The following is a 12,737-nucleotide window of genomic DNA, read 5'->3' as shown; positions in this document are numbered from 1 at the left end:
ATTTTCTAAATAAAACTGAGCTGTAATGCAGAACTGTAACACTGATCTGTCCAAGAGCTGTAACACAGTCTGTCTGAGAGCTGAGACATTGTCTGTCCCAGAGCTGTGGCACGCCAAGGGCTTTAACGTCCGTCGCTTCAAATTTTTGTTGTGACGAGATAGAACTGAGGAAATTACATACTCTGACGACACCTCTATACCCACGTCCCACACTACACCCTTCATATCCATGGTTCTACATCTGCAGAGTCAATCAACTACAGGTCATGTACTACTGTATTTACTCTTGAGAAAAATCCAGGTATAAGTGTATCCACAAAGTTCAAACCTTTGTTGTTCAAGGGTCAAATGTAATTTGATACAAACTGAGCATGGCTAACATCAAAGACTGTCTGGCTAGTTTGAGAGGAATCATGATTTGAACTTCAGATATCATGGGATCCCTTGAACGGAAAACGATTGACAACCTACTTTAGAAGCCTCACATAAACTGTACGACAACAATATCATCTTAAGATATGATAAAAAGAAGCTAGATTTGAGTCTACATTAGACAAGGCTATGATCCTCCCACAGACACAAACAAGAAAGACTTTGAATATAATACTACTGATATAGTGTAAAATGATTCCCTGGTGGCTCAGACGGTGAAGTGTCTGCCCACAGTGCAGGAGATCTGAGTTCGATCCCAAGGTCGGGAAGATCCCCTGGAGAAGGAAATGGCAACCCACTCCAGTACTCTTGCCTAGAAAATTCCATGGATGGAGGGGCCTGGTGGGCTACAGTCCATGGGGTCGCAAAGAGTCGGACACGACTGAGCGACTTCACTTTCACTTTCACTTTCACTTTTCACAGTGTAAAACGAAGCTTTCTCTACACTTCATGGAAGCAACTGATGTAAGGAATAAATGTTGAAATGGAATATATCTTAATTCCACTTAGTGATTTTCTCTTATTATTGTTTTTTTTCTTTTTCACTCTCAGTTTTCACCCTCATCTCCTTTTGACCTTTCCTGAATTCTTCCAGCTGGTGGTGGCTTGTTAGTTCCATGTTCCTTACCAGGCCCTCCCATCATAAAATAATAAATGGTCATTATGGTGCCTGACCAGGATGGGCAGTTTCAGTCAGTGTTTCCCCTAACAACATGTCTTAATGTTTATTGTAGCCTCATGACTCTCTCTAGATCTTAATGGTCAAATGGGACTCAGTTTGGTTCTGGTCAATTACTTGAAAGAGATACTGTAGTGAAAGCAACTGAGAGGATACATGAGAATGAGAAAAGGGAAAACAAAATTAGGTTACTTACACATACTCTTAAGTGGGAAATGGCAACCTGCTCCAGGATTCTTGCCTGGAAAAATTCTGGATACAGAGGAGTCTGGTGGGCTACAGTCTATACAGCTGCAAAGAGTCAAGACATGACAGCATGCACACACAATCATATCAAAATTTGTGGTATTTTTCATTTCTCATGAAGAATATATTTTTATATGAGATTATGTCTGAGACATGTTTCCTTTCAAATTGAGTTGAAACACTCAACAAAGGGGAAAATGCAATAAAAATACCAAGTAACAGCAAAACAAAAGAATTAAGTTGCATTTTTAGTCAATGAATTGGAAGCAGGTGTTAAACACAGAGACATTCCTTGTTCTATATGTGTCTTTGAGTCAAAACTATGAGAATAAAAAGAGTAACAGTAAATTCATAAAGATAACTATAATTTACTTCTATGGATATCTATTAGGGGAAAACAACCACAATATCAACACTAAGATTAAAATTGACTTTGTAATGCCATTTTTTGTTTCCTTGAAATAAATTCAAAATCGAAGCCAAGAATAATTTGAACATTTACAGAATACATCAATAATACACCATTAACAAGATCTTCTTCAATTCGGTGATTTTAATTTTCTGTTGAACAAGTGAGGTTTATCAGAGAACTTAGCATCTGAATGTAAAAGGAGAAATTATAAAATGCTTTGTTTAAATTTGCATGTCTTTGGCTCCTGAATAGCCATCAAAGTAATTGTTTCTTAAATGGTATGCAAATCTTTTCTCCTGTGTTGACCCTAATCAAAGCAATTAATTCCATAATGAAGTCTTTCTTCACAAACACCATCTTATTATTATCTTGGTCTAAATTAATAACATCATGATAATAATTAGTAGATTTGAAATCTTCTCTTTCTTACAGCATGTGGACTCCTTATAAAAGAGCAACAGCAATGGAAATTAGAGTAAAACATGGCAGCTGCGTTGATTGGTGTGCCCTCCTAACCTTAGCATCTGCAACATTGGCCTTATTTAAATATGAATGGGATGTGGTTGTGAATGTGAATGTTTTTTGCCTCACCAGACTCAAATACTAAGTATATGTATTACATATTACATATAGTTTATATTTATTATAATATGTACATATTATAGTAAATATATATATATATACTCTAGTAAATAAATGTATATTATATACATTTATATATTATACATGTATACTATTTATCAGTTTAGTTCAGTTCAGTCGCTCAGTCATTTCCGACTCTGCAACCCCATGAATCGCAACATGCTAGGCCTGCCTGTCCATCACCAACACCTGCAGTTTACCCAAACTCATGTCCATCGAGTCGGTGATGCCATCCAGCCATCTCATCCTCTGTCGTCCCCTCTCCTCCTGCCCCCAATCCTTCCCAGCATCAGCGTCTTACATATGCATATTATAGTATACTTTATGTACATGCACACATTATGCATAAAATATACATATTATAGGATATATACATATTAAAGTAAATATACATGTACATTTAATATAATGTATATTTCCTACAATATTTATATATTACAATAAAATATCTATTTGTGTTAACTGTTTTACATAGTCTAATACATAATCATATACATGTTAACTATGTGTAACTGTATGTATACACACATATATGTGTTTATTCTATATATATTTATATATAGAATTATATATATATGTTTCTACAATATTCCTTCATTATTGGAAGTATCCTTATATCTTTTTTATAGCTTTATCTATCACAAAGATTTATATCTCATTATATAATTCATATATTCATCACAAAGTTATAATTGATATGATCCTAGGTAAGCAAATGTAGAGAAAGAAGGTAGATCATAAAATGTTTCAAGCAATTTAATTTACATGGATCTTAATGCACAAAAGAATGTGTATGAACTAGGTGTCTATGGACTTAGCATGATCCTCTTTAAGTAGGCTTTCTTATTGGTTTGTTTCTTTGATGAGATGTCCTGATATATTTTTGGGCCTCCCAGGGGGCTCAGGATAAAGAATCTACCTGCAATGCAGGAGATGCAGGAGATGGGGGTTCAATCCCTGAGATCCCCTGAGAAGGGCATGACAACCTACCCCAGTGTTCTTGCCTGGCTAATCCTGAGGAGAGAGGGGTCTGGTGGACTACAGTCCATAGGGTCACAAAGAGTCAGACAAGACTAAAGCATCTGGGTGTACTGGAGTCCAAGAATTTTACACAGCTTTTCAGCATAATCTTCTATGGTCTTTTATTTGGCAATTCTGCCTATAAAGGGATTTCATTTTGTGGGTATTCCTCTTGAAAACCTTTCTCAGTTTTGCCATTTCTACCACTGGCATATGCAAGTGTATCACATAATTTGTTCCAATCTCATTCTTTTTGACCACATAAATGTAATTATCTAACTCAAGACAAATAGCAGTTATTACTGTAATTATACATGTTCTCACAGTATTATACTTATATTTAATATTTTACTGCTATATGTAAAATGTAGAAACATTGAACCATGTTGGAACACTTCCCAGCTTTAATAATATAATCCCAAAATGTATAATATTCTTTGTAAGATAATGTTATAATGTTGCTTTAAACCATATGTGTACTTCAAAGACAATAAGAAAACAGTCTTTTACATTAATGAAAATTTTAGCATTTCTGGCCCTCTTCATTCCTTCCTGAAAACCCTAGTGTAATTTCCTTTCATCCTAAAAGACTACATTTTTTTTTAAAGCATTTCTTGTATTACATTCTGGTGGTAGTAAGTTTCATCTGAAAATGTCTTTATTTCACTTTTATTCTATTTTATATAATTTTGCAAACTTATACTACATTTATAGTTATTAAAATATATTGATTATAGTCCCTGTGCTGTACAATACATCCTTGCAAAGCTATCTAGGGCTTCCCAGGTGGTGAAATGGTAAAGAATACATCTGTCAATGGAGGATGTGCAAGAAACACAGGTTGAATCCCTGGGTCAGGAAGACCCCCCTGGAGCCGGAAATGGCAAATCACTCCAGTATTCTTGCCTGGAAAATTCCATGGACAGAGGAGCCTGGCTTGGTCACAAAAAACAATGCAGAGAGTGACTTCAGCCATGAAATTAAAAGACCCTTGCTCCTTGGAAGGAAAGTTATGACAAGCCTAGACAGCATATTAAAAAGCAGAGACATCACTTTGCCAACAAAGGTCCGTCTGGTCAAAGCTATGGCTTTTCCAGTAGTCATGTATGGATGTAAGAGTTGGACCATAAAGAAGGCTGAGTAACAAAGAACTGATGCTTTTGAACTGTGGCTCTGGAAAAGACTCTCCAAAGTCCCTTGGACAGCAAGGAGATCAAACCAGTCAATCCTAAAGGAAATCAACACTGAATATTCATTGGAAGGACAGATGCTGAAGCTGAAGCTCCAATACATTGGCCACCTGATGCACAGAACCAACTCATTGGAAAAGACCCTGATGCTGGGAAAGACTGAAAGTAGGAAGTGAAGGGGAAGACAGAGGATGAGATGGTTGGATGGCATCATTGACTCACTGAACATGAGCTTGAGCAAACTCTGGGAGATAGTAAAGGATAGGGAGGCTTGGTGTGCTGCAGTCCATGGGGTCACAAAGAGACAGGAACTGGCAACTGAAGAACAACAACAAATCATGTTGATTGTCTTCTCTTCTATTTGGCAGCTGATCTTAAAAATTTACCTGGCCTTGTTTTTGCTCCAGAGCACTTGAGTAGATTCTTTGCTGTTGTTGTTGTTGTTTGGTAGGGTATTTCTACAAAATTTTAAATTGATTTCTGCAGGAGACTCAAGACATTCAGAGTTTACATTATATACATATATATATATATATATATATATATATATATATATATGGTGGTAGTTTAATCGCTAAGTCATGTCCGACTCTTGCGACTCCATGGACTATAGCCCTCCAGGTTCCTCCGTCCATGGGATTCTCTAGACAAGAATACTGGAGTAGGTTGCCATTTCCTTCTCCAGGGGATCTTCCCAAACCAGGAATCGAAGCCGGGTCTCCTGCACTGCAGGCAGATTCTTTACCAACTGAGCCACATGTATGCATAACTCCTGAAATCACATTGTAGCTATTTCTTTAGTAAGTTGGTAGGCTTCGCTTTCCTTACTTTTATCCTGATTGTTCTTCACTGAACTTTATGAATCTCTGTTGTTGTTGTTCAGTCACCCAGTTGTGTCCGACTCTTTGAGACCTCATGACTGCAGCATGCCAGGCCTCCCTGTCCCTCAACATCTCCTGAAGTTTGCCCAAGTTCATGTCCATTGCATCAGCGATGCCATCCAGCCATCTCATCCTCTGATGTCCTCTTCTCCATCTGCCCTCAATCTTCCCCACCATCAGGGACTTTTCCAATGAATCAGTTGTTCACATCAGATGACCAAAACACTGGAGCTTCAGCATCAGTCCTTCTGATGGCTCTTCAGGGTTGATTTACCTTAAGATTGTCTGGCTTGCTCTCCTTACTGTCCAAGGGACTCTCAAGAATCTTCTCCAGCACCACAGTTTGAAGGCATCTGGTCTCCAGTGCTTCGCCTTCCTTATGGTCCAGCTCTCACAACCATAAGTGACGACTGGGATGACCATAACCTTGACTATATGGATCTTTGTCAGCAGAGTAATGTCTCTTCTTTTCAACACGCTGTCTAGGTTTGTCATAGCTTTCCTTCCAGGAGGCAGATGTCTTCAGATTTAATGGCTGCAGTCACCATCCAGTGATTTTAGAACCCAAGCAGAGGAAATCTGTCACTATTTCCACCTTTTCCCCCTTTATTTGCCATGAAGTAATGAGGTCAGATGCCATGGTCTTAGTTTTTTAGTATTTTTAATATAATTTTTTAATATTTAGTTTTAAGCCGGCTCTTTCACTCTCCTTCTTCACTCTCATCAAGATGTTCTTTAGTTCCCCTTTGCTTTCAGCTATTAAGAGTGGTATTATCTGCATATCTGAGGTTGTTGGTGTTTCTCCCACCTATCTTGATTCCAGCTTGTAACTCACCCAGTCTGGCATTTCTCATAACGTGCTTAGCATAAAGATTAAATAAGCAGGGTAACAGTTAACAGCCCTGTTGTACTCCTTTCTTAATCTTGAACCAATCAGTTGTTCCATACAGGGATCTAACTGTTGCTTCTTGACCCACATACAGGTTTCTCAGGAGATGGCTAAGATGGTCTGGTATTCCCATCTCTTTAAGAGCTTTCCACAGTTTATTATGAACCACACAGTCAAAGGCTTTGTCATAGTTGATAAAACAGAGGTATATGTTTTTCTGGACTCCCCTACCTTTCTCCATGATCCAGCAAACGTTGACAATATGATGGCTGGTTCCTCTTCCTTTTCTAAACCCAGCTCAGACATCTGGAAGTTCTTGGTTCACATGATGCTGAAGTCTAGCATGCAAGATTTTTAAGTTAGAGGCTTGGGAGATAAATGCAATTGTCTGATGATTAGCGCATTCTTTAGTACTAACCCTCTTGGGAATTGGGACAAAGATTGACCTTTCCCAATCCTGTGGCCACTGCTGAGTCTTCCAGATTTGCTGAAATATTGAATGCAACACCTTGAAGGCATCATCCTTTAGGGTTTTGAATATATCTACTAGAATTCTGTTACATCCATTATCTTTATTAACAGCAGTGCTTCCTAAGATCCACTTGACTTCACTTTCCAGAATGTCTAGCTCTGGGTGGTTGACCACACCATGGTAGAGATATGGTTCATTTGGATCTTTTTTGTACGATTCTTCCATGTATTCTTTCCAGCTTTTCTTGATCACTTCAGCATCTACTAGGTCTCTACTGTTTATGGCATTAATTGTGCCCATCTTTTGGCCGAATGGGCTTCTCTTGTGGCCTAGCTGGTAAAGAACCCGCCTGCAATGTGGGAGACCTGGGTTCGATCTCTGGGTTGGGAAGATCCCCTGGAGAAGGAAACGGCTACCCACTCCAGTATTCTGGCCCGGAGAATTCCAGGGATCGCAAAGAGTCGGACATGATTGAGCAACCTTCCCTCCCCCTTGGGCAGAATGTTCCCTTGATATCTCCAGTTTTCCTGAAGAGATTTTTAGTCTTTCCCCTTCTGTTGTTTTCTTCTAGTTTTATACACTGTTCATTGAAGAAGGCCTTCTTTACCTCTGTGCTGTTCTTTGGTAATCTGTGTTTAGTTGGATATATCTTTCCCTTTCTCCCTTGCTTTTTGCTTCTCTTCTCTCTTTAGGTATTTGTAAGTCCTCCTCAGATAACAACTTTGCCTTCTCACTTTTCTTTTTTTGGGGATGGTTTTATTTGCCGCTTCCCGTACAGTATTATGGACCTCTGTCCATAGTTCTTCAGGCACACTGTTTATAAGTTCTAATCCCTTGAATCTAATCCCTTCATGGATCACTGTCTTTTTGTGGCAAAGGGGCTTGCATAACTCAATGAAGCTATGAGCCATGCCATGTAGGGCCACTCAACATAGACAGGTCATAGTGGAGATTTCTGACAAAACATGATCCACTGGAGGAGGGAATGGCAAACCACCCCAGTATACTTGCCGTGAGACCCTCATGAACATCTAAATTTATGTCATTATTATTATTAGGTTTATTTGGCGTCTTAAGATTTAAATCTTATTGATCAGGTAGTTTGCATGTGCACCTTATTTTTTTCTTTCTGAAAAACGTAAATGACTCAACTTGGACCAATGTTATCTCAGAAATATGTGGTTTTAATAGGAAATATTCAAATTATTTTGTTGATGAGTAATGGTTTTTATAAAATTTTAAATTAAGGATAAAATAATACCTGTGAGATAACAATGGAAAACATAATTGTTCTTTTAGAGATGTAGAAATAGAATTGAAAGTTTTGATAATTGTTTTCACTTCACAGAGCTGAGCTTCCCTTGTGGCTCATCTGGTAAAAAATCTGCCCTCAATGCTGGAGACCTGGGTTTGATTCCTGGGCTGGGAAAATCCCCTGGAGAAGGGAAAGACTATCCACTCCAGTATTCTGGCCTGGAGAATTCCATGAATTTTATAGTCCATGGGGTCCCAAAGAGTTGTGGACACAACTGAACGACTTTCACTTCACTTTTCATAGAGCTAAGAAAAATGGAGACAGTACTGAAACTCAAACAAAATGTACTTAATCTATTCCTTTCTCCCACAATACTTTCAGATTCACAACAATTTCTAAGTCATCTCTTTTAATTATTAAATCTAAAACTTTAAAAACATATAGATCAAGCAGATTTAATGCCACAAGTCATAGTTTTATTGGAAATATCACTGAATTCTTAGAGGGAATTCCGTATCTACCCCTTGTTATACCCACAGCTTTAAATCACCCAACAGGCATGATTCACCAGATTTGAGTTTAAAATATTACAAAACAGCTCTTGTAAAATTTATTGTGGATTAGGAAACAAGCTCTGAGGAGGACATGTGGTCAAATGTTTATGTAGACTCACTCATATTATTTTATTATCACACTGTTATAAAATAGACTGCTGCTTCTGGGAAGACAGAGTAGTTGACTTTCCCTTATTGCTTCCATTAAACACAACTAAAAGCCATGAATATTACATATAAAACAAATTAAAAACTGTGAAAGATGGAGTATTGCTTCTCATGTCCCAGATTTAGAACTGAAGAAGCTGGATATCTAGAAATGTAATAGGTACATACAAAAAAACAGCAACAACAAAAAACAAACAAACAAAAAAAAACACCAACAACAAAGAACAGAAAAGATAGTACTCTCTGGTAAAGGACTATAATCAGCCTAATAGATGTAAGTCTTTTAGAATGTACCCACTCTATTTCAGTCAAAACTGGTCCCATCCCTACTCACTCCAGCTAAGGTCAAGTGGGAGACATTCTTACAGCCTCATAAGAACCTGTTATGGTGATGTAAGGACTTCCCTGGTGGCTCAGACGGTAAAGCGTCTGCCTGCAATGCAGGAGATCTCGGTTCGATCCCTAGGTCGGGAAGGTCCCCTCGAGAAGGAAATAGCAACCCACTCCAGTACTTTTGCCTAGAAAATCCCATGGACAGAGGACCCTGGTAGGCTACAGTCCATGAGGTCACAAAGAGCCGGACATGACCAGCAGACACGCAGAAGCGGAAGGTGAGGGTCATGGACCATCTGGAAGCCTAGCTTGAGACCCAGCTACAGGAAGCTGAACAGAACTTCATCTCAGAGCTGGCAGCATTCGCCCTGGTACCTCTTGCCGAAAGCAAACTATTTTCAAATAAGCGTGGGCTGTCAGAGAAGCCCCTGAGGACCAAAAGGAAGAAGCCAGCACCCCGACAGAGAGGGGACACTGGGGGTCCCAAGGACGATGACCCTGCCTCAGGGAGCCCCACATCAGGATTGCTCAGCAGCAAAAGGCTGAGCCAGCAAGAAAGTGAAGCTGGTGATGGCGAGAATTTCAAGAAGATGCTAAAGAGAAGAAGCAATTTGTAGCTTAAGGCTGCGCGGGACAGGCCCTGAAGACCCGGGTGTTCTCTGAATCCTGCCTGTCCCTCCTGCAGGCAGCGAGGGAGAACCGGCCACCCCGGGGAAATGATGGGGTCTCCCTTCTGCCCACCGGCTTGTGCGGGGCTGGAGAATGGATAGCAGAGTCCCAGGAAATGCCTAAAAGAGTATGGCGGACACTACTGCCTGTGAAAATAAGTTCCCGGTGTTGGGAACACACCTTTTCAAGTTTTGTGTTTCCTTAGCTTTGAGACACAGCTCGGTTCCTTGGGGAGCCCTCCTTCGTGACCCTCTATAACCTTCCATTCTGCCAAGTCCTGATGCCACCCAGGCCTGCCTTCACTGAGGCTAGGTGGTCTCAATCCAGCCTGGGAGCCCTCTGCTCTCCAGCCTCCTCACAGATTTCTGCCACTGGTGAAGGGTAACCAGGTATTGCTTGTGTTTTCTGGGTCCGAGGGCTTTTCTCTTCCATCTTCATCACCCCCACTTTCTCTGTCCATGCATTGTGACCACTGGCCAACCCAGATTCTCATCAGGGCCCATTCCCTTCTTTGGACTCAGTTGGCAGCTCTGGCCTGGTCTCCATGAGGGGATCTGAGTCTAAGGTCTCATGACATAGATCATGGAACCCCTGGCCTGTGGGCCTGTCCTCATCCATCCCAGGGACTCAAGGACCCATAGAAGCATAATGACACCTGCAGCAGTGTCTTCTGTCGAAGACATTTAAAGCGCTAGATAGGAGGCCCTGCCCTGGGGGAGGAAATGGCAACCCATTCCGTATTTTTGCCTGGAAAAAATCCCACGGACAGAGGATCTGGGCAGGCTAGAGTCCACGGGGGTCCACAGGGTCGCAAAGAGTCGGATATGACTGAGCGACTGAGCACACTTGGTGATGTAAAAGAAACAAGGTAAAGAGAGGAAATATTTATCCCCAATGGCAAGTGATAAGGCATTCCTCTCTCCCAGGGTCAGTGAAGAATATACAGCTTGCCTGCAATTCCACTTCCACCCAGTAGTAACAAGGTGCTCCTCCCTGCACTGAGGAAGTGTCAGAGCAGGCTTAATGGAAAAAGGCAGGACTTTCACCACAGCCCAGCAGTAAAGTACTCTTGCCATTTTGTCTTCCACAGAATTATAGTCCAACCCCACTCAAGTCAAAAAGACAGATAGTCTGCCTGGTTTCCTCCACTCTGGATCATGAATTAGAAACATTCTCCAGGAGGTAAGTAGCAATCATACAGTTTACCTTTATTCTTTCTCATCATTTAAAGACATTCTCCTGCTGTCCAGTTTCTTGAGTTCCATTATTTCATTTGTTCCATGTTGCTTTTTACCTGTTTTATGAGGAAGGGTAGATCCATTTCCTGAAACTCCGTTTTCACTAGAAGCTGAAACTCACATTTATTTTTAATCTGTGTATTTATATATTTCTAAGTTGTTTTTTGTCAACAGCTTATAGTTGTGTCTTGATTTATATTGTATCTCACAATATGTGCCTTTAACTGTAAAGTTTAGAAAAATATTATTTAATGTAATAATTCATTGATTTATGGCCTTTAATCTATCTTGCTACTTGGTTTCTATCATTCCCTTCTTTGTTCATGGTTTTTTTTCCCTTTTCTGAACTTCTGTTGAATTTTTGGAATGATTTCATCTTCACTATTTGTGTATTATTTATATATTTTTTAAAAAACCTTAAAGGTATTTCTATGTTTTATAATATATTTAACTTATTAAAGTCTATTTTTAAAATATATCATATGAATTCATATATAGTGAAAGAATCTTACAGTGGGACATTTTTATATTCCCTTCCATCCTTTGTGCTATTCTTGTCTTATGTATCATATCCAGATATATTATAAACCACATGATACATTGCTTTTATATTTGGTCATTTATTATTTTAAGTGTAAAAAATTAGGAAAAATATATCCACATATTTTCCATTATCAGCACTCATTATTCAGTCACATAGATTTAAATTAACATGTGGTGCCATTTTTCTCTGCTTGAAGTATTTCCTTTCATATTTCTTGCAGTATCGCTTTGCAGGTGATTAATTCTTTCAGCTGGCATTTGTCTGAAAAAGTCTTTATTTCACATTTGATATTGAAAATGATTTTTGCTGGTTAAAAAATCCTAGATTAAATATCTTACTTCCAAAAGTTAAAGATATATCTTTCTTTTGTCCTCTGGCTTATATAATTCTGATATAAATTGTGCAGTCATTCTTACCTTTGATCTTAAGTACTTAATGCTTAGTGACTTTTCCTGTTTTTAAGATTTTCTCCTTATCTTGTGTATTATTAGGATTTTATTTTTATGTACTTTGATGTGGTTTTCTTTATATTTATTTTGCTTGGTTTTATTGAGCTTGTTGGATCTGAGGGTTTGAATTTTTCATAAAGTTCTGAAATTATTTGGTTATAATTTCTTCAAATATATATTTTATCTCCTACATTTTCCTCTTGTTTGGAAATTTTGATTGCTAGTCTGAATAATCATTTCACAGTTTGCAGCTGCTTGTTTTCTGTATTTGTCTCTCTATATTTGACTTTTCATAGTTTTTATTTCTTTAATTTCTATAGTCTTTTACTCTATAGTCTCTATAATTCTAACATACTTGTAATTTAAAGATATCATATTTTTAATCTCTATAAATTCTGTTTTGTCTTTTATATATCTTCCCTTTTTATCTTCATTAGTCATGTATTTCCTCTGACTTCTTAAAAATTTTAAGCATATAATTTCCCTTTACTTTCATCTCTCTTGTCATCTGTGTTGATTTAAATGGAATTTTGTTGTTGTTGTTGTTGTTATGGATTTCCCTGCTACTTGCTTATTTGTTGTCTCTTTATTTACTTTATTTTAGGTTGTACTTTTCAGATTTTGAACTGTCACTTGTTCAATTTTGATAGAGTCCTTTAAATCA

General features: G+C 38.5%; 1 long non-coding RNA gene across 3 annotated transcripts in view; it reads left to right on the top strand.

Annotated features, from left to right (window-relative positions):
* The first annotated feature begins 7,830 nt into the window (after positions 1 to 7,830).
* The window catches only part of LOC145512163 (uncharacterized), an 86,515-nt gene continuing 81,608 nt past the window's right edge, over positions 7,831 to 12,737 (top strand). For 2 of the 3 annotated variants that reach the window (XR_014058422.1, XR_014058395.1), the window contains exons 1-2: positions 9,285 to 10,231; positions 10,933 to 11,024. This is a non-coding gene — a long non-coding RNA (uncharacterized LOC145512163). Of the gene's footprint in view, positions 7,961 to 9,284; positions 10,232 to 10,932; positions 11,025 to 12,737 lie in introns of those variants that run through there. The other variant, XR_014058373.1, reaches the window with a different exon arrangement.

The sequence above is a fragment of the Giraffa tippelskirchi genome, chromosome 1 (genome assembly GCF_054371585.1).
Source record: "Giraffa tippelskirchi isolate mGirTip1 chromosome 1, T2T-mGirTip1v1.2.pri, whole genome shotgun sequence".
Classification (NCBI taxonomy): Eukaryota; Metazoa; Chordata; class Mammalia; order Artiodactyla; family Giraffidae; genus Giraffa; species Giraffa tippelskirchi.
The sequence above is the reverse complement of the archived record's forward strand: the minus strand, read 5'-3'. Positions and strand labels throughout refer to the sequence as shown.